Source organism: Hippichthys cyanospilos, chromosome 5 (assembly GCF_059441005.1).
Source record: "Hippichthys cyanospilos isolate Australia breed blue-spotted pipefish chromosome 5, RoL_Hcya_1.0, whole genome shotgun sequence".
Classification (NCBI taxonomy): Eukaryota; Metazoa; Chordata; class Actinopteri; order Syngnathiformes; family Syngnathidae; genus Hippichthys; species Hippichthys cyanospilos.
Window position 1 is genome coordinate 3,887,619 of NC_142373.1, and position 19,814 is coordinate 3,907,432.

Consider the following 19,814-nt stretch of genomic DNA (forward strand, 5'->3'; position numbering starts at 1 on the left):
CCAATCCGGCCAGTTTGCCTTTTGATAGAAATCAAGTTCTCCAGTCCAGATGTTTTCCAACAGTCTATTAAGTCCGGCTGTTCCATCAATGCAATAAAGCATACATGCGAATAAACTCAAATCCACAAAACAGTAGCTGAATGACAATCAAAAATTAGATGAAAATCACACAATAAAATAGCTTTGAAATAGTCAAACAGTGGGCATGTTTTCTCGAAACCAGTTTTAGTAAGACATATTTTTGTTTGAAAATTATTATTACATGAAAACCAGATGCAACCAATGTCTACTTGTAGGATCAATTACAGGCGTCACTGAGCGAGTGAGCTGAAGCTAAGTACATCATCAAGGTCAGTAATTGGTGAATTAAGCTAACATAGCTTACCCTCCCATTTTTTTTAAATTTTAACCGAGCTGCTAATGTAGCCTAGCCTCACCAATCATTTGAATGTGGTCCTGCCCACATGAGGTGGGTGTCATGAGATATTTCTTTGACGATGATCATCAAGTGAAATACAATTGTTACTGGTTTACTGTATATCTTTGAGACATTTCTGTCTGAAGACGCTGGAACTGAAGCACTTTGAAGCTCAGGTTCTTGGGTATTATAATTATTTTTAGAATGACTGTGGTGAAATTTTTCATGAAACTAGATTACATTTTTATACTGCACAATATTTGAAGATCATGGGGCTTGTGCTATTTTTCTAGTATTTGTCTTTTTAATGTTTGATCATGTGTGCACACTGGATTATTAATGGGTCTAATTTTTTTAAGTTTGGTCATCACAAACTGATTGTTGTTACCTGAGCCCAGTTCAGTTGTCAGCAAAAGGCAAAACGGAGTTTATTGCTTCATTCATATTTCACAAAAGCAATTGTAGCACTTGTTATGCTGTAATGTGAATTATGATGTTGGTTTGGTATTATAACTTAGGCTAGTGCAGAAGATCTTGGCTCGGCTAGGAGGAAAGTGAGGTGCTCAATGATGAACAGAATGCATATAGTCAGCAAGGTGTTGTTATTATGTACAGTGAAGACAACAAAATATATACAATATATACAATGTGCACAGGGTTGGTTGGTTGGCTCACTCAGTCAGTGAGTCACACGGCAGTTGAACGCACTGGTCAGTTCGCTCGTGGGTTTAGCTCGCCATCAACGGGAACCTGGCCTGTATGAAACAGGACCAGCGATACATATGGTAATCTACCATTACACATCATTCACCAAGTAAAACAACATTTTACAATATCACTTGATAAATCATATCACCATGATCATGATTGTCATGAACATTAAATAAATCCTAGGGTTTTCAATAGCAGATTGTCACTGCACAAGAGTACTCTTTTATACATTCAAGCATTGACACGATAGCCTTAGCATATTAGCGTTAGCATGATAGTGACAAGCAGCATGCTGACTCACCAGTCCCTCGTTTACACAAATCATGGCGTGCACAATTTCCCATGAGAAGGGCGGAACATCTGGAATGGTCTGCAATGGTGGCAGCACAACAGTTACTGTCGTGGTCGAAGCCGATTATCGCGGATTCAAATCGGCTACGTTCGTACCTGTGTATGCTACGGTCCGTCCCGCACCCAACTCACGAGGGAATGCCGGGCGCGGCCATGTTTAAAAAGACGTGCACACGACGTCTCGCGATCGATCTCGCGATAGGTCGACACGAAGAAAGTAGCTGGGTTACACAATATTAGTCAGGATGTGTGTTAAGCCCGTCTACTAACCCACACGAACCCAACGACGGACCATCATGGCCCCCTGCAGCGTTGGCCTATTACTATTACTTAGGCAGATCAGCTCAAACAAATCACTATGAAAACACTTAAGATGCACTAACTACTACTGTACATACCTTCTGCACATATGTTTGAAGCACTCCCCTTTGCCATAGGAGGCGATAGTCACTGTTTCTACCGCATGGCGTGCATTTCGCGCAATGCATTGTTGGATGCCTATTTATATACCAATAAACAGACTGATTTCATTTTCACCCTTCTGTCCAGGCAGGCAGTCATCATGTGGAACACAACGCAAGAGACATTATGCTGTTCTTGTTGGTGTGCGTTATAAAGGTTGTCACTTTCCGCTCTTGTCTCTTCTTATGCGTTAATTTGCTAGCTAAACAGCCACTCAGAGTGAAAATTGTTCAGACTGACGCTTTTTTGAATCCTCATGGGGAACTCCAACATTTCAACTGTGATACTCCACTCCAGGCTGATGGTTCCTGCTGCCGACGTTGGCTTGGTGTGTACAGTGTGGTTGGGTAGACAGACCTGGCGGTGGTTGGACCTACTTATAGTCACACAGAGTAAAACGTAATTTGGTGAAATGCAATGTTATGTAATACACCCTACCATTGCTGGTTAGACCACACTTTGTAGTGTTCACTTCATAATTGACGTGTGTTAAAGCCTGGCTCACGAACTTGGTTTAACATAGATCTTTCCACATTGCTAAGCAGTGATTGTGTTTGAGTAGTATGTTTTTTGATTATTGTGAGATCTGTGCAAGGGAAATAACGGCCAGGAGAAAAGAAAGCTTTGGAATCCTCTTGTCTTTTATAATAAATTGGAATTTAAAGTGTAAACTCTGCTTTTTAATCGTGTTTGGTAAGCTCTTTGTTACTTGCTCTTAGTTTGACAACCGAGGAACTGCTCAGTGATCCCGACTAGTACGTACAGCCAAGACATGTAAAGAGAAGTCATACCAGTATATGTACTGTATAAGGTTTAATAATTTAAGATTTAAGTAAATAAATGTACTGCAATGATAATTGTCTTAAATACTTGCATGTATAGTATGAAGTATAAATAAAACACATAACATTAACACATCTATCCATCATCTAATGCTGTATTTTGAGACGGATCGCGGAGGCAGCAGCTTCAATAGGGAAGCCCAGACTTCCCTCTCCCCAGCCACTTCGTCCAGCTCCTTGGGGAAGATCCCAAGGGGTTTGGAGGCCAGCCGAGAGACATACTCTCTCCATCATGTCCTGGGTCGTCCTCGGGGCCTCCTTCCGCTGGAACATGCATGGGACACCTAACTGGGGAGGTGTTCCGGGCATATTGCACAGATATTAAAAGATACAGGGTTCAAAGGATGGGAATAAAGTAGATTCTCGTAGTAGGGAAAGTACAGTATTTCTTCGCAAAACTATATATTATTTATGTTGATCTATGCTTTCTACTACAGCCAAGGGTAGCACAATTCTTTTGACAGCTATACAGCTCTCATCTACTGTGCTGTGGTGGCTCCTGTTAAAACTTCTATAGATCCATTTTAAAAGGACCGCATATGCTTATTATGTAAGAAGTAAGCAAATAATTATTATTACTGTTAAAACAACAAAAAACATCAAGGCTGCAATAAATAGTAAATGATATATAAAAATGACAACAGCAGTAGCGGCACAGAGACAATGAAAATGTATCCCCATGAGGAGGAAACAGAATCACACAGGACAGAATTGTTCACTTGATATTGTTTATTTGCAGTGAATGACTCACAATTTTCTGAGAGTTTGCATTTAATTCAGTGATTAGGAATTGAAGTTTCAACTGCTTCTTGAAGCAATTGTTATATAATTTAACTCCATTCGCACACTGACTTTTTATAATTCAAAGCCGCAATGTGTACAATTAAGAATTGCCTTTTACTGGTGTTGCGTGAATGCAGCATGTGCACCACGGTGTCACAGAGAAACCAGACTTTGGAAGCATACTCCAAGAGAGTGAGCAAGCAAATACAAATACAATTTGCCTTTGGTTTAAGAGCACAATAGCGCGGAATCGCCAACACTTGGGCAAATATGTAATTACCCCGGGCTTTGTGGACGTACAAGAAGGCCACAGCCAGAGATGGCAAGTCCATCGCGAAGACACATGACGACTGACACATGCGCTGCATAGTACGGACACTGTGGCAAAAATCCAACACTTCCACACTTTTCTAAATGCAAAGACAACTCTTTCCAGTCAAGTAGAATGCAGGAGGACAGCGATGTTGGCACACAAGGATTAACAACAGGCCACAACAAAACACACGAAGCGGCTGTGATACAAGGAAGACACAGCTGCTCCTTCTGTCGTTTTTTCATGCGTCGCAATGTTTTTGTTGGTGTTTTCTTTTGTGTTAGGTGGATGAACTCAAATGTGTTCAAATAACTCGTCATCCTAACTCCCAAACCGATCGTTGTGCGCTGTCGTGAAACTTGTACTGCATGGATCGAACCTGCTCCTTAGTCTTCTTTCTCCTGCTTTTACTTTCAATTGGCATACACACCTTTTCATTTCCTCTTTTTTTTATTCCTATTTGTGATTGGCATAAAAACCAAAATCTCACTTGGCTACACACAAGACTCAAACTGACTTTGAAACGTGATTTGAATTACGTTGGCGAACGTTTTCCTTCTTCGCTTTCCAAAGTTAAAAGCAACATGAAAGGCATGAGTGGTGCACCCCATGTAATATAAATAGCCATTACTAGACCTTTGATTATGTATAAAAAATACGTTGATTTGATAGGACACATTGTCCCTTTAAAGGCCTTCCTGTAGAAAAGCAAAAATAATACAATAAAAAAAATCTCCTTCACGATGCATCATTTTCCGATTACGAATTCAATTTTTAGTTTCCTCATGGTGCTGTCTCTTTTTCTACATTTTGTTACTTTGCTATAGGGCTTAATGAATGGCCTGAAATTCATATTTTTATCAATTTATTTCGTTCACAGTACTGAGTATATATATATATATATATATATATATATATATATATATATATATATATATATATATATATATATATATATATATATATGTGTGTGTGTGTGTGTGTGTGTGTGTGTGTGTGTGTGTACTATTTAATGTATGTGTGTGTGCACATAATCTGTTTTTTAAATTGGCTTTTGTTTTGGAAAATAATTATAATTTTTGTCATTTTTCTGACATGTTGCAGGCCAAACGAGCAATCAAATCAGAAAAACGTGTTGTTGCATTGTCGTCTTAGTAACCTTTTTTTTTTTTAAAAAAGGGATTGAAATTAAACCATTTAAAAATATCGGATTCTTGCCAAAATTATCAACAGTTTAATCAAGTAAACTGAAATAATCAATGGCTGCAGCCCTACTTTGTAGTCTGCTTTGGGGTTCAAAATTGGCAGATCTGTCTTGTTTCATAACAGTCCGTCCAATATGGATCCTGCAGACTGAGCAATTGCGTCTGGCTTTGTTGAGCCAAGGGAAGCTCATTAGCTGACATGAGCAACCTCTGCATGAGATAATGAAAACAGTTAGTTACATAACTAGCTCAGTAGGTATGTTTGAGTCATACACTCAGTTACTACAAATGATGTTTACCTTTGCGTGTGTGGCCCACACCACACAGTGACTGATTGGCCCAAACGTGACTAAACTGGAAATTAACTAACCAACTTCAACATGTTCATCTTGTTACATTCTAAATAATTTGCCATAACTTCACATTTTTTTTCTTTGACCCCTCAGCCTTCAAATTTCATTTCACCAGAAATGCCCTTAGTAGTTATTTGTTTTGTAAGTGTAAAAGGTATTTTTATTTTGTTAATAAAATGCAGTTCCAATTATAGTTTATTTTTTATTTATTATTATTATTATTTTTTTTTATCATAAACCGCAACCGAGGAGGCTGACAGGGTGTGGACTGGGGTAAGGGGGATAGATAGGGGCAAGATTCGGAAGAAGGACACTGAGATCAAGCTTTTCTCCAGGAATAGAAATTAATTGTGGTATATTTTGAGCTGTATTGTACCCGTAGTTTGTCACGCAGTGTATGTTGGGAACCCCAGCTCTAGGTTGTGTTGTACCACTCTATACAACTATATGCTATGCTAGTAAAGAGTTAACGGTCTGTCATACTCCGGAGTATTATTGTTATATTAAGTAACAAGAAGAGTTAAAGATATAACAGTAAGATATACAGACTACTTCAAAGCAGATTAATCAACAAATTATCATTAATTTGATAATCTATTGTTGCACCGCAAATGTAGCTGGTAATAAAGACAGAGAATTGTTGAGAGTTTAACTAAAAAAAAAAAAATTGAACAGTTGACAATGTTATGAAAGCAATGAGCCCCATTTACAATGTCATTTCTAATTAAAACTTTAGTATTTTGATGTTTTTGGAATATTAACAGTGCCATTTTTTGACAAATATTAACACCATTTTATTATGTGAAACTAAATTTGATAACCGTAATCCCCCAAATATAAAATGATTTTTTTCCCCAAATAAATGAAGACCAAAAGTATGGTTATGTTCTACAGTCGAACCTCTACATAGTGAACTTCAAGGGTCCGAGGAGAGAAGTTCACTATGAAGAGAGATTCACTTTATAGAGGTTTTCCTAAAATGTTCAGAATTCATTGATGAAATATGTGAATAATTTTTTAATAAATATGTAAATAATTTTATATACGTTTTTTTTTTAAATAAATATGTAAATAAATGTAAATTAAACAACTTAAGTTGTTTAAACACTAAAATCTAATGCGGTAAAACTAATGTAAAAACATTTTACATTGAACAAAACTCTTTATTATTATTCAACAATAATGAATACAGTATATGATCATAATAAAACATGATCAGTGCATGTCATCAGCGCGGAGAAAGTAACTGTCAATACGAGGTTGCACGGTATGCCTCCACTCGCACACTTCCGAATTATGTCGCACTTCTCCTCCAACGACAAAGGCTTTCGCTTCCGACTTATAGATCTAGCATCCATACTTTTCACGGCAGATTCCGACATCTTAGAATTTTCGGAGGGATGACCAGCGGAGAAACGCGTGCGCAGTGGACGGCGGACGAAGTGAAAATGCAAGAGAAAGTCGCGGCGCGCGAGAGCGGCTAGGCAGGGAGGAAATCCCGACAGTGCGCCCAATTTTACAACTTCACAATTTTCGATAAGTTCAGATATTCACAATATAGAGGTAGATGCTGTCAAGGGACTGACTAATAGCATCACTATGAAGAGATTATTCACTATGTGGAGTTTCACTATGAGGAGGTTTTACATACACGTCAAATATAGCTGTTTTGCAAGGGACCGTAAAGATTCGTTCACTATGAAGAGAGATTCACTTTGTAGAGGTTCACTATATAGAGGTTCGACTGTATACGGAGCCCCTAGAGGGACATAGAGAAAAAGAAAAAAATATGACGAGATCTCGCAATCCTAGTTCCTACATCTGTGAACCGGAAGTTAAACAAACATAGTGAACTGAGCCGACACATCATTCATGGGAGAAATGTGTTTTTTATTTTAGTATTGGCCTAACATATGACGACATCAAATCCACTCTTGCACATAGACATGGCTTTGACATAAGTGAGAAACATCTGAAAAGAAGATTTAGGGCGAGGGGGCTTCCTCAACATGATGGCTACTTAAGTAAAGTTGGCAAGACAGGGCCAGATTCGCACTTTCGCGATCAATACCTCTTACGTTGTCTGACTACCAACGGTGGCGCTATCCCTCTCGCAATAAGTATTGTGGGATCCCACAATAACTATTGCGAGATCTCACAAAGTATTGCGAGATCTTGCGTTATTTTTTTCTCCTAGTAGTCCTATCAAATAGTCCTATAAACAGTAACTTAAAAAAAAAAGATGTTTTTTTTTTTTAATTCCACAGGAAATGTGGTCCGTCAGCCACATAAGCCGGGTTGGACGCATAGTTATCTATTTTTATATAATCCGTATGCTTACTTACACTTGTTATTTACCGTAACGGGACGAGTGAGAGAGTGCAGTATTAGGTGCCCATGAGCAAAGTGCCTGTTGCAGCTAACAGCTCATGTCAGCTGACATAATTATGGCATTATTTTCAAGAAAAGAAGCGAGCAGACTCACCCAATGTCCCATTCCATACTTATGCACACACAGGAATATTAGTAAAACCGAGAGGACCATGTCAAAGTTATTATGTCTCCAGCTGATTCAAGAGCGGCAAGCTGTGTTCACCGGTCGTTAATTATTCCCGATCTTTTGGAATGTACAAATCATAAAATTGGTAAAACACGGATGCTGGGCAACTTAAGGTATGAATAGCAAAATGAATAGCCTCATCACAAGGGAAAAAAACAAACAAATGTTCGTGCACATTCTCTGTTACACTGGCGTTCACAATGTGGGAAATCTGAAAGACACAATGCGCAACAAAAATATAATGTACGGATATGAACACAATTATGAAGAGTTCACGAAAGATAAGATTTATTTAGTTTTGCAATCGTTTTTACATTGTTGTCAAAGAGGTATTGCGTCTTATACACGGTGAATTAGAAAATACCAGAATTTGACCCCAATATTAATGGTGCGTCTTATACACTGGCGTGCCTTATATTTGAGGAATTACAGTATTTACTACATGGAAAAAATTGACCAGCTCATTGATCAGCTCATTCTCTCGTTTTTTCTTTGTTTTGGTTGGTAATTTTATTTATTCATTATTACATACATTTAACCAATAAATGGTTATATTTTAGTAACAAATGTTGCAGTATTTCAAAAGGTGTTCAAACTTTCAAGAGGTGGTTGTATTGTGATCATCTGGCACATGGCCGTGTTATCTCCGTGAGCTGATGGGCACATAGAGATTAGTGGTGATACATCGCTCTGCTTTATCATTACTTTCCTTCTCAAGAAGGAAAACGACTGCCAACTGCAATCGCTACATTACCATTCGTATAACAACAAGTCACCATCAGATAGGACACAGGTCATTTGTCTTAAAACAAATGATGCTTATCGCCGTAGAAACATCTTATCATTGACAGAAAAATCAAAGAGGGGAAATATACAGTATATTCAAGCTTGTGCGAGAACATGGGTAACAGGTGAGCTGGAGGAGCTAAATTTGCATAGGAGGCGGAGTACGGTGTCACCAGACAGGTGTACCAAATCGAACCAATGAGAACGCAGACAATAAAGGCAGACGCGAGTGGAACAGAAACATGAACAAAACCCCACAAACACACAACAACCAAACATGAAAATTGAGTATGAATGACATAAAATGACAAAAACAAATCAACTCACCCAAAACGAGCGAGGTAAAGTTGGTTATTCGATATTCGCTTGACATTCGGTGCGGACCGTCTGCAAATTACACGTTTCAGTGTGTAAAAAATGTTCACTAAAAATAACATTTTATCACTCTTTTTGCTGTAGTAGATCATACTTGTAATGCCCTGACTACTACAGGTGAGCTTATTGTGATAAAACACTTTATATGGACATATGCCTTTTATTACTGAAAATATTCACAAATAATCAATAAAAATTCTTTTTATCTTTCTTTTTGCTATAGTAAGTCAAACCGTTAATGCCCTAACTCCTACAGGTGAGGTTATTGTGTAAAAACACTTCAAATTGACATATTATGCATTTAATAACTGAAAAATATTGACTAAAAAATCAATAAAAAGACTTTTATCTTTCTTTTTGCTGTACTCATACTGTTAATGCCCTAACTACTACAGGTGAGGTTATTGTGAAAAAAAAAAAAACACTTTATACACTTTATACAGACATCCTATGCATTTAATAACTTAAAATATTCTCTAAAAATCAATGAAATGACTTTTTATCTTTCTTTTTGCTGTAGTGGGCCATACTGTTATAGCCCTAACTTCTACAGATGAGGTAATTGTGAAAAAAAAAACATTTTAAATGGCTATGCTATGAATTTAATAACTGAAAATATTCTCAAAAAAAAAAATCAATGAAATTGCTTTACATCTTTCTTTTTGCTGTAGTAGGTCATACTGATATTGCCCTAACTGCTACAGGTGAGGTTATTGTAAAAAAAAAAAAAAAAAAAAAAAACACTTATATGGCCATACTATGCATTTAATAACTGAAAATGTTCACTAAAAATCAATGAAATGACTTTTTATCTTTCGTTTTGCTGTAGTAGGTCATACTTGTAATGCTCTAACTACTACAGGTAAGGTCAATGTGGAAAAACACTTTCCTCGCTTCATTTCCAATAATGAATCCTTTTGTATTGACAGGGGTTGACATTGGTCCAGTTTCTGTTTTGCTCTTCTTCAGCCATTATGGGTTGGGGGGGAAAAAAAAAAAATCTGTGGGTCTGGCTTCGATGTACGATAATGCTAACATTAGCTGGTTGAGCAACATTTTTTTTCTTTTTTTTTTTAAATAATTATATTTGACTACTTTCACCAGTAAACATGGTGGATCAATAATCGCACCGCCTTCCTGCAGTGAGCATCCAGTTACGACACGTTCTACGCGAGGGTTCTTGAAGGCGTTTTTATGGGTCGGTTGGCTATTGCAGCTGTCTAACAAAAATATGGGCCCGTACACAATATGTCATTGCACAATGCACAGAAGCCTTCATACTGGTCGAGCGAATGACCAGCACCTCCGACTGGTGACACACGTTAGCTGAATTTTAATTGGCTAAAAATTCTACACTAAATCTGGATCACTTAGGAGTGTAACCATATGGATATCATATGACACGAAAAGAATAGAATATGGAGAATAATTTTATATATAAATTGTATATATTTAGTAAAATTAATGTAATAATGAAATTGAATTTTATTAGTTATAATAAGTATTATGGTTTATTATAGTTATGATAATGTCAGGTTATATTAGACCACCAGAGAAGGCCTTGCCTGGCCCTGACAGCCCACCACTGAACGTAGGGCACATATAGTGGTTTCACAAAACAATCGGAACATTAGATTTTTTTTGTACTTTTTCTTAAAAATCCAGTTTTATTTAAAATATTGAAACGAGTTTCATTATATTGGTATACTGTACCATGCAAGACAACAACTGGACCAAGCCAGTTATTGAGTCACCTCCGTCCTGGGAAGAAGACAGTCCAGGTTGAAAGCTTCTTTGGGCTTCCACGGCCGTCTGCAAACCTGGAAAGAAATGCGTCATTGGCAAAACCGGAAATACTTCTATTGGCAAAACCTTTCCGTTAAACAAACAAAACAATCATCATCCATCGAAACACTACAATTATTTAACAATATAAAAAGTATTTTCTTAGCATTATTTGAAACAAAAAACATTCCAATAAATCGGCTTTAAAGGCAACATATTTACATTGATTTATTCATATCGGCCGGCCATATTATAAAAAGGCGACATGATGCGATATACATCAAATTTCCAAATATCGGCCCAGATAATTGGCCCGGCCGATAATCAGTCGATCTCTAATATATACCAATATTATGAAACTCAGATCGATATTTTGGATAAAACCAGATTTTTATGATAAAGTACTAAAAAGTGTTATATTCCAATTACTGTATTTTGTCCAATCCCTGTATTGCAATTCACATTAACTTCTTTGAATATTTTAGAGCCTTCAGTTTTGGGAGACAAAATGCCAGGGGGGGACAACAGACACAAGCACACAAGAATGGTGTGAACATGCAAAAATGATGAAGCGAAGATTAGAATATTTCAAATGTAATGTGATGAGCATAAAAAGAAATGGCGTAATATTTTGTGGACTGAAGAAATTAATGCAGTTCTTTTTGGGTCAAAGGAACACAGAAAGTTTGTCAGAAGGCCTGCAAACACAGAGTTCAAGCCACAGCCCACGATGAAGACAGTTAAGTATGATGGTGCAATCATCATGACATGGGGATGTTTTTTCATTCTGTGGCGTTGGTCTTATTTACCTCATACGAGGGATCATGGATCGGTTTGTGTCAATCGAGATACAGTGATCCCTCCTACTTCGCGGTCTCAGCTATCGCGGCCACAGTACTTCGTGGGGTTTTTCGGGAAAAATTAAAAATGTTTAAAAATAAAAAACGATTTAAAAATTGCGCAAAAATGGGAAAAAAGCAGAAAAGTACATTATACAGTACTGAATTCAATAAATAAGTAATATTAGTTAATGACTATGTTAAGAATTCTTAAAGTGTTAGCGTTCGTGACGTTTGTTATCTTAGTTTGAAATGAATGCTTTTAATTTGTCAGGTCGCGTTGCATTTCTGTTTCCTGTTTTACGTTCTCTGTGCGTCATTCGGCTCGTTACGGTGACGTAGTGAATGATAACTTAAGCTCATATTTATAGTTTATTATCATTTATGTTGATAATGCACGCTGCTGCCCATAGTAAGCGATGAGTGTTTATTCTTTTTATGTGTTCGTTTGTGTAGAGGTTGCACTTTATAGTTAGTAGTTGTTGTTAGTTGTTGCTAACCCGCTAATGTCGGCTAAAAATACAGTAAATTCATAGATTAAAGTTCGGCAAGTGTTTATATGTTAGTTTACTGACTTTAAGATCGCTGTTGATTTATTATTCAACAGATAATACATGATGCACCATACATGAGCCAAAATGAATGTGAAGTTCAACGTGATGACTTGCGTACTCTTTCATCACAGATAACCAGTCCTGAGAACAAATTATCAACAAACAAATTAAGATTAGTTATTTAATGAATATACAATAATGTTGATAATGTTAATAAGGATAATGTAATATTAAATTGGGGAAAGGAAATAAAATACGCAAAAAATACAAAAAAAAGGATTGTTTATGGTTACTGCGGCTATATTGGGGCGTACAAAGAAATCTAGGGACTGATACCCTACTTCGCAGTTTTCAGACTTCGCAGGGGGTTGACACCCCCCATTAACAGCAAAGTAGGGGGGATCACTTTACTTGAAAACGTCATGTTTCAACAAGACAATGACCCTGTTACGGGTGGGTTCACTCAGGTGTCTTGCTCTCTCGGTACTGGCCTGCTTTGTTTCTTTTTCCCTGTGTTTCCTGGCATCTTTTTTTAGGTGGGCCCCAGCAGTGCAAGGATTGGTCGGCTCCAGGAATGCCCATGATTGGCTGCTGCTGATTGGCTGGTCGCACACCTGCTATATATTGAGCTGAGATGGCAGACAACTTCCTCGTCCTCCTTCGCTCCCAACCAGCCACGCATTTGTACCAATAGTTATGGAAACCAAGCAGTAGGGGTGAACCGCCATTTTTGTTGTACATTTTCTTTCCTCCTGTTTTTTTGGAGCTAGGGAGGTAAGCCTATTGTCTTTTGGTTGTTTTGTTTGCTAGGTTAGTTTGGTTATTGCACTGACAGATTGTTTTGTTTGTTGTTTTGGCCTTGGTTCACCCTGAGTTAATTGCTCCTATCTTTCAGTAATCCTTTTGTAATGTAAATAAATATATCTTTTGTTTTCCAAACATCTGGTTTATCGGCTGGCTGCTTGGGAGTTGGGGAAGGCGGGGCCCATTACATATGTTGTGTCCTAGGCCCCTAAACTGGGACATAACAGACCCCAAACACACTAAGTGAGCAAAATCATTTGGTCCTGACAAACGGCGTCCAACGAATGGAGTGGCCAGCACAATCCGCAGACCTTAATCCTAAAAAGAAGAAACCTGTGGGCTGACATGAAAAATCCTGTCCCTGAGTCAAAACTAAGAAACACATCGGAATTGTAGAACATAGTTCAATTCACCTGGACTGCAAAAGAAATTTACCGTTGCCAGAAGTTGGTCGAGTCTATGCAAACCAATTACCAGAAACCATGGTTGTGCAACAAAATATTATTTTAGGATATTCAGCAAAGTTGAATTTTAAAAACTTTTTTAGTTTGTTCAGTATATTTATAGTTTCCTCAGACAGACATATTTAAACTGCTACTTATTACCTTTACATTTCTTGATTTTCTGGGAAATATTATACATTTAAATACAGTTTACAATTTCCTTTCTTTGAAATAGAATGTGCATTGTCCCCAAAGCATATGTATTTATTGGAGTAGAATTCATTTGAGGAACTGTGACATTTGCTCACCTTTGCAGTGTTTTTGTTATTTATTTTAAACCGTTTCAAACCCACTCTCTCCCTTAATTATATCTACAGCATACTTATGCTCTAGCACTCAGCTAGTTATTCCTGGCTGCATGTATGTATACTTGCTACCTAATTAGACTGTTTGCTCCCAAGTATATAACAGTGGAAACATTTCTCAGAAGTTTAACTGGATGACGTGATAAACCATGGTGGTGTGGATTAAAATGAAAGTAAAAATATACTGCTGTCGGACTTTGTTGTTTTGAAATTGTTTTTGTTATTCGTCAGTGCAGACAGACTGCCCACCTCTGGGACAAAACACTATATTGCTTGACCACTAACATACAGTATCTAAGGCAAATAAAACATTTGGACAGTAAGGATTAACATTCTGTACAAATTCAAAATATTGAATGTAATTCTCTGTGTACAAGATTAGGTTTTTTCCCCCCTCATTTCCAACCCCAACTCCACATAACTGTTTGAATAATATTAATTTGAATGTGAAATAAGGAATATCATGTAATTTACAAAGTTTAAAATTATGATAAACACTAAAATTCGATATAGTATGCATCCGTTTTACCGTGTTTGCACTTCCAAATGCACTTTGGTCAAGCGCTGCCTTATTGCCTCTTTGTTATCAACAAGGAGGCTGCGTGAATAATTTTTCAGGCGGACTTTGCCCATTATGAAAAGGAAAAGACGGCTTGACTTGTTAATTCAAGAGAGGTGGCGAGAGCGCTGGCACGCGTGGATTCTAGCAAGTGGGGGGAGAAGCACAGTGAGGAGCAAATGATCCACTCTCTGATCTCGCCACAGTCGTCACTTGGGTAAAGAAGGATTTGGCATAGTATTTCTGCTGATCTCCATTTCAAATAAGTTGGACGGGTCCGAAGATGACTACCTGTGAAAGAAATAAGGATGTTAGCACAAATGACAAGGTGGGGACATCTGGGATTGAAATGGGAGGAGCTATTTGACGAGACAGATAATTCATATACAGCTGTGTCAAAAAATATAAAGCACTGAAACTTCAAATCATTTTATTGTTGCAACATTACTTCAAGCATTTGCGTCTACGTGCGCATGTGTACATTGCATTGCACTACTCTCATTTCCGCGCACCCCTCCCATCCAAAACCACAAAAGTATGTTATTCAATATATGACATAGAAATGCGTCTAAAAGTACCATGATTTCATTAACACCCGTGTTTTAATTGGACAGCCATGACAAGTGTAACCACTAAAGTCAGAAGTAGACTTCGAAATGCTTTTTTGTAAAATTCACCCAAACTGAAGTAAAACAAAACGGGGGGGTCATGCTGCGGGACGACTTGTACAGAGAGAAATACGATAGTTATCAAAAGTTATATCTAAAGTGCAATTCCGCTGCTAACTAATTGTGGCTGTACCATGTGTGAAGTCAAAGTCATAGACATATGCAAGTCAAAACGAGCCAACGACAAGCACTGATATGCCGCGGTGATTAACAAAAACGCTAAAATTGATGTGTGAGGCAAAAGCAATTTGTCCACTCTGAACCCAGTAGATGAGCTGAGTGTCGCCCCACATAATGAAAGCACTAACCGCCATTTGTCACATAAGATATTGGATTTTGATTAAATGCCGCACGTGTGCCTTAAATCTCGACAAATGCTTGCGTATATTGAAAAGAGCTGGCCTGCCGTCCATTCAGTGGGTTGATGGAAGCAGGTTGCCAATAAAATAATTGGCTTGTTAGCTTGAAAGGAGACCAAATGGAAAGACGAGAAGAAAGACGATGTTGCTTTTGTTCATCGACCGCACTGAGCCCAAGCTTTACATGCCAATGAAGCACCAACACTCTTGTCAATGGCGCTCTCTTTACATTTTAGCCATGCTAGCCTAAGACACGATTGCATCCTCCACAAAGCAAGACAGAACATGTAGAAAAACTAGAAATGAAGACAAAGATGAAAAAAAAACAATAAACAGAGTGGGGACACATTTGTTGACAGTGCGTGGAATATAAATACAATGTGAACTTTAAAGGGCAGCATGTAAACAGTATGGATCTTTGTAGACAGAAAGAATAAATGTCCTTGTCTGACAAGGCTGCAGAGATTCTTCATATTTTTATGAAATATTGTCTTCTAATAAAAGGGGTTATGCATTTGGGCTGGTGGTGATGCACTATATGTAACTGTAACGTTATAAATGTCTGCTTTAAACCATAGACAAATTTAGCCTAAGAAAAAGTCAACTGAAGATTACAATATGTTCCAAATTATTACACTGTATGTGAGATATTATTTGAATAAACATTTAACAGTTGCTGGTTCGTATATGAGAATGAACGGATGACAATCTTCTATGTTTGATAACCCGAATGCCCAAAGATGTTAAATGCAAAAATATGTGGTGTTTCTAGCGGACCATTTCCAGCCAGAAAATACCATTAATATACCAATTGCCATTGAGTACACAGCAAATTGATAAAGCTATGCATCCAACATCTCCTGACCTCAAATATTTCGATAACTTGTGAGGCATCCTTAGAAGGACTTGAGACTTGAGACTTGAGAACTGAACACAGTGTAGCTGCAATCTTTATATGACGTCCATGCAAAAAATGATCCATGAATTTATGAAAAGGATAGCAATTCATGTGGTACTATTGCTTGTCAAAAGGGAGTTTACAACTATTATAGATTTAAGAACATTTCTCTCTCTCTCTCTCTCTCTCTCTCTCTCTATATATATATATATATATATATATATATATATATATATATATATATATATATATATATATTGAATGCATTGCATAAACCTAAAAAGGGCTTCTTGGGTCACAGAAGAAGACTCTACACAGGTCCCATTTACTGTGAAGCCGTGAATGCCGTGCTAAAACAACACGAGTCTAGCACTCTCCCCTCCTTCCTTGTGTACCCGTCAATCAAACGCGCTAACACATTAAGTCAAAACAGGAAACAAATGTGAATAAATGAAAACACAATACATACTAAATATGTTACATATGCTCCATTTACAATGGGTGAGTAGGCTACGTACGTACATGCAACGTTCGTTTCAACTTTGAGGTGAATTAATTAATCACGACTCAAACAGTAATATATATTTGTACAAACGTTCGTGCCAATTAACAGGAGGAAAGCGTTTGGTCCTTGTATCTCGATGGCAATGGCACAGACGAGTAAAAGTTTGCACTCACGTTTTGCTTGATTCAATCAATCAGCAAAGGAGAACATGATTTTGCTTTTGTAACCGGATGTAGATCACATTCTTTTTCCTGTGTGGTGCTTGCTGAACTGTGGAATTGACGCGGCAACGTGCCGGCGGACCAGAGCGGAGCACGATGGATGCTGTGGAATCGCTCTCATTTATTAACATGAGTGTGTTGTGCTACGGCACGGCGCGGATGTGGTGGACTCACCCTGTCAGTATTCCACAATGTAATGTGAAAAAAACGTAAGCCAGGGACGCCGTAACCAGGGGTCTACTGTACTTTGTTTTTCGATCGTCCTCCTGCTGACTCCACTCCCTCGTGCCTTGTGTTTTTCCATAGACTCTAGCATTTTTTGTCTCACCTTTTGTTGTACTTTGAGTGCTCGGTTGTACTTTGTGTTTTTGGATTTTATTCCACGCTCACCGTGACACTTTAGTTAATAAACTCTTTTTTGGACTCATTACATCTCTTGTGTTGAGGCTTGTGTTCTGGGGTTATTGTTCACAGAATGTGGAAGGAAACTGGAGTACCCAGAGAGAAACAGGCGCAGGTAGAACATGCAAACTCCACACAAGAAGTTCGGAGCCGGAATTAAATGGACATGAAATTTACCTTTAATACTGTCGAAATTATTTGTTTGAATATAAGGATACTGAAGATGAATTTTTACCAGTGTTGGTGCTCCCTAGTGTTGAATGCCCTTAGCATCGGGCAGACACAAAAAAAGGCCTGCTGTCAAAGTTTTACAGTTTATTATCTGTGGTATTACAATGATACAGTATGTCTTATGGGAGAGGCTGTTTAAATTTTGCAGTTCTGTGTTGTCAAGTCTCTCTTGATGTTCAAATGAGTTTGAAGGTCCCCAATGGCAAAAACGATATTGATTTGGCCTATGCGCGCACACGCGCACACACACACACACACCCACATGCGCCTCCCCCACACAGACACAAAATCAAATAGACCGGGTTCCCTAAAAGCTGCAAAAAAGATTAATATGTGAATGCCAAAATGAATATATGGGTTAATGAGTTTTATTTATCATACCACCAAGTCATAAGGTTTGATTCGTGGCAAAATAATGGTATTTCAAATAGCAAAAATGGACAGGGTTGGAGATGGAAGGGTGCCTCAGTTCACATTACAATTGCGCTGCCACAGTTTAAACCACATATTACGGTTGTACTGAACTATGCTTACATAGCAGTTAAGTCATGATTACAAAGATATTTGTGTGAAAAACATTGTGGCGTTTGTCATTCAAATATTTTTTGTATGAGAACTGCATTGATGCAGCCATGCAGCTCTCCATGAATATAAAACAATCAAAAACAGCAAATTTTTTATAGCGCTAACTGGAACGATGTCACTTCATCTTCTTCTTTCACTGGTGTCGTAAAGCAAGGACCATGTTTTGTTTTACTAGCTGCCCTTGACCCACCAAATGTGCCTCCAGAACATACATTACATCCAGACTGAAAGAAAATCTAAAGAAGAATAAAAAGTATACCTGAATAAATCTTTGCTTGCATGTTTACACTTCACTTTGACTCTACTAAAAATGACATCACAATTGCTCATTGGCTCAGGTAACAACCAATCACCGCTCAGCTTACAAATGCATCAGAATGCCTCACAGTCAAAAAACAAATGAGCTGTCATCGTCATTCATGAGCCCCGAGCAACTAAAATCTTTATTTTATTTGCTCTTTGGGATTATAATGGAATCTCATTTATTCGAATAAAGTTATAAAGATGCAATCATTTTATCTGTGCCGTTTTAGGCAAAATTTGTGGGGAAAATAAGACAGAAAGAAAAAAATAAACAAGAAAAGCTACGTTCTACTACGTTGCTTTTGTGTCGGTGTAATTAAAACTGATTTACATAATAAATACAATATCAAATGAGTCATTTCCATGTAAAACTTAAATTTCACATTTTTACTGCTGTATAGACTGCTGTATACCATCTGATATTGAATGCCCCAACTGGGAGTCCCCATTTAAGGTCTGAAAAATGCACGCTTTGACCCGCTCAAGTTGGGTCAAGACAGACTGTCAAGTGAATAATTTACATTTGTCATTGGGATCAGTGAACATTCCCAAAAGAATGCCGTTTATTCATCTGCTCAAGTCTCCAAAATCGTCTGAATATTTGCAAGAATAATAACAGCAGAAGGATTGCGAACAAGCTCAATTACCCTTTTGGGCCGTGTTTGCAGTGGAGGGAAAACATTACGGTGCTGGGCTGTCAATTTGAATTTGGCCGACAACCAAACTGCCACACACAACAAATACGCTGACTGACCAGATGTTGTGTTACTGAGACATTTGGGAGGGAGGGGTTACAATGAGAATAAGTAGGTGGCAGTGGAGGGCTTGGATTGGCACAGCATACCGACAGTGACAAAGAGCTATGGCTGAAGGTTACTATGGTCACCGCCATCAAAGGCCACCATTTATCAAGACTCAAAATAATCCTGCCAGCCACACAACACAATGACTTTTTTCATTTCCACAGTTGTGCATAATTCCCATGAGGAATCCTCAGAGCAGTTAATTAAGATTCTGTAAGAGACTGCAGAGCCAAATTTTCCGACGTGCTTTGTGATCAATGAGATATTGCAACTAAACCAACTGTGCCCTGCAGTGGATGTTTTCATTTTTTATTTTAGTTCACAAAAGCAA

At 37.9% G+C, this 19,814-nt stretch overlaps 1 long non-coding RNA gene across 1 annotated transcript; it reads right to left on the minus strand.

Annotated features, from left to right (window-relative positions):
* Nucleotides 1-210: 210 nt before the first annotated feature.
* On the minus strand, nt 211-1,643 carry LOC148423197 (uncharacterized). Its single transcript, XR_015865745.1, has 3 exons — nt 1,577-1,643; nt 1,431-1,499; nt 211-1,173 (listed from the first exon to the last, which is right to left on the minus strand). It is a non-coding gene; the product is annotated as an uncharacterized LOC148423197 (long non-coding RNA).
* Nucleotides 1,644-19,814: the final 18,171 nt, after the last annotated feature.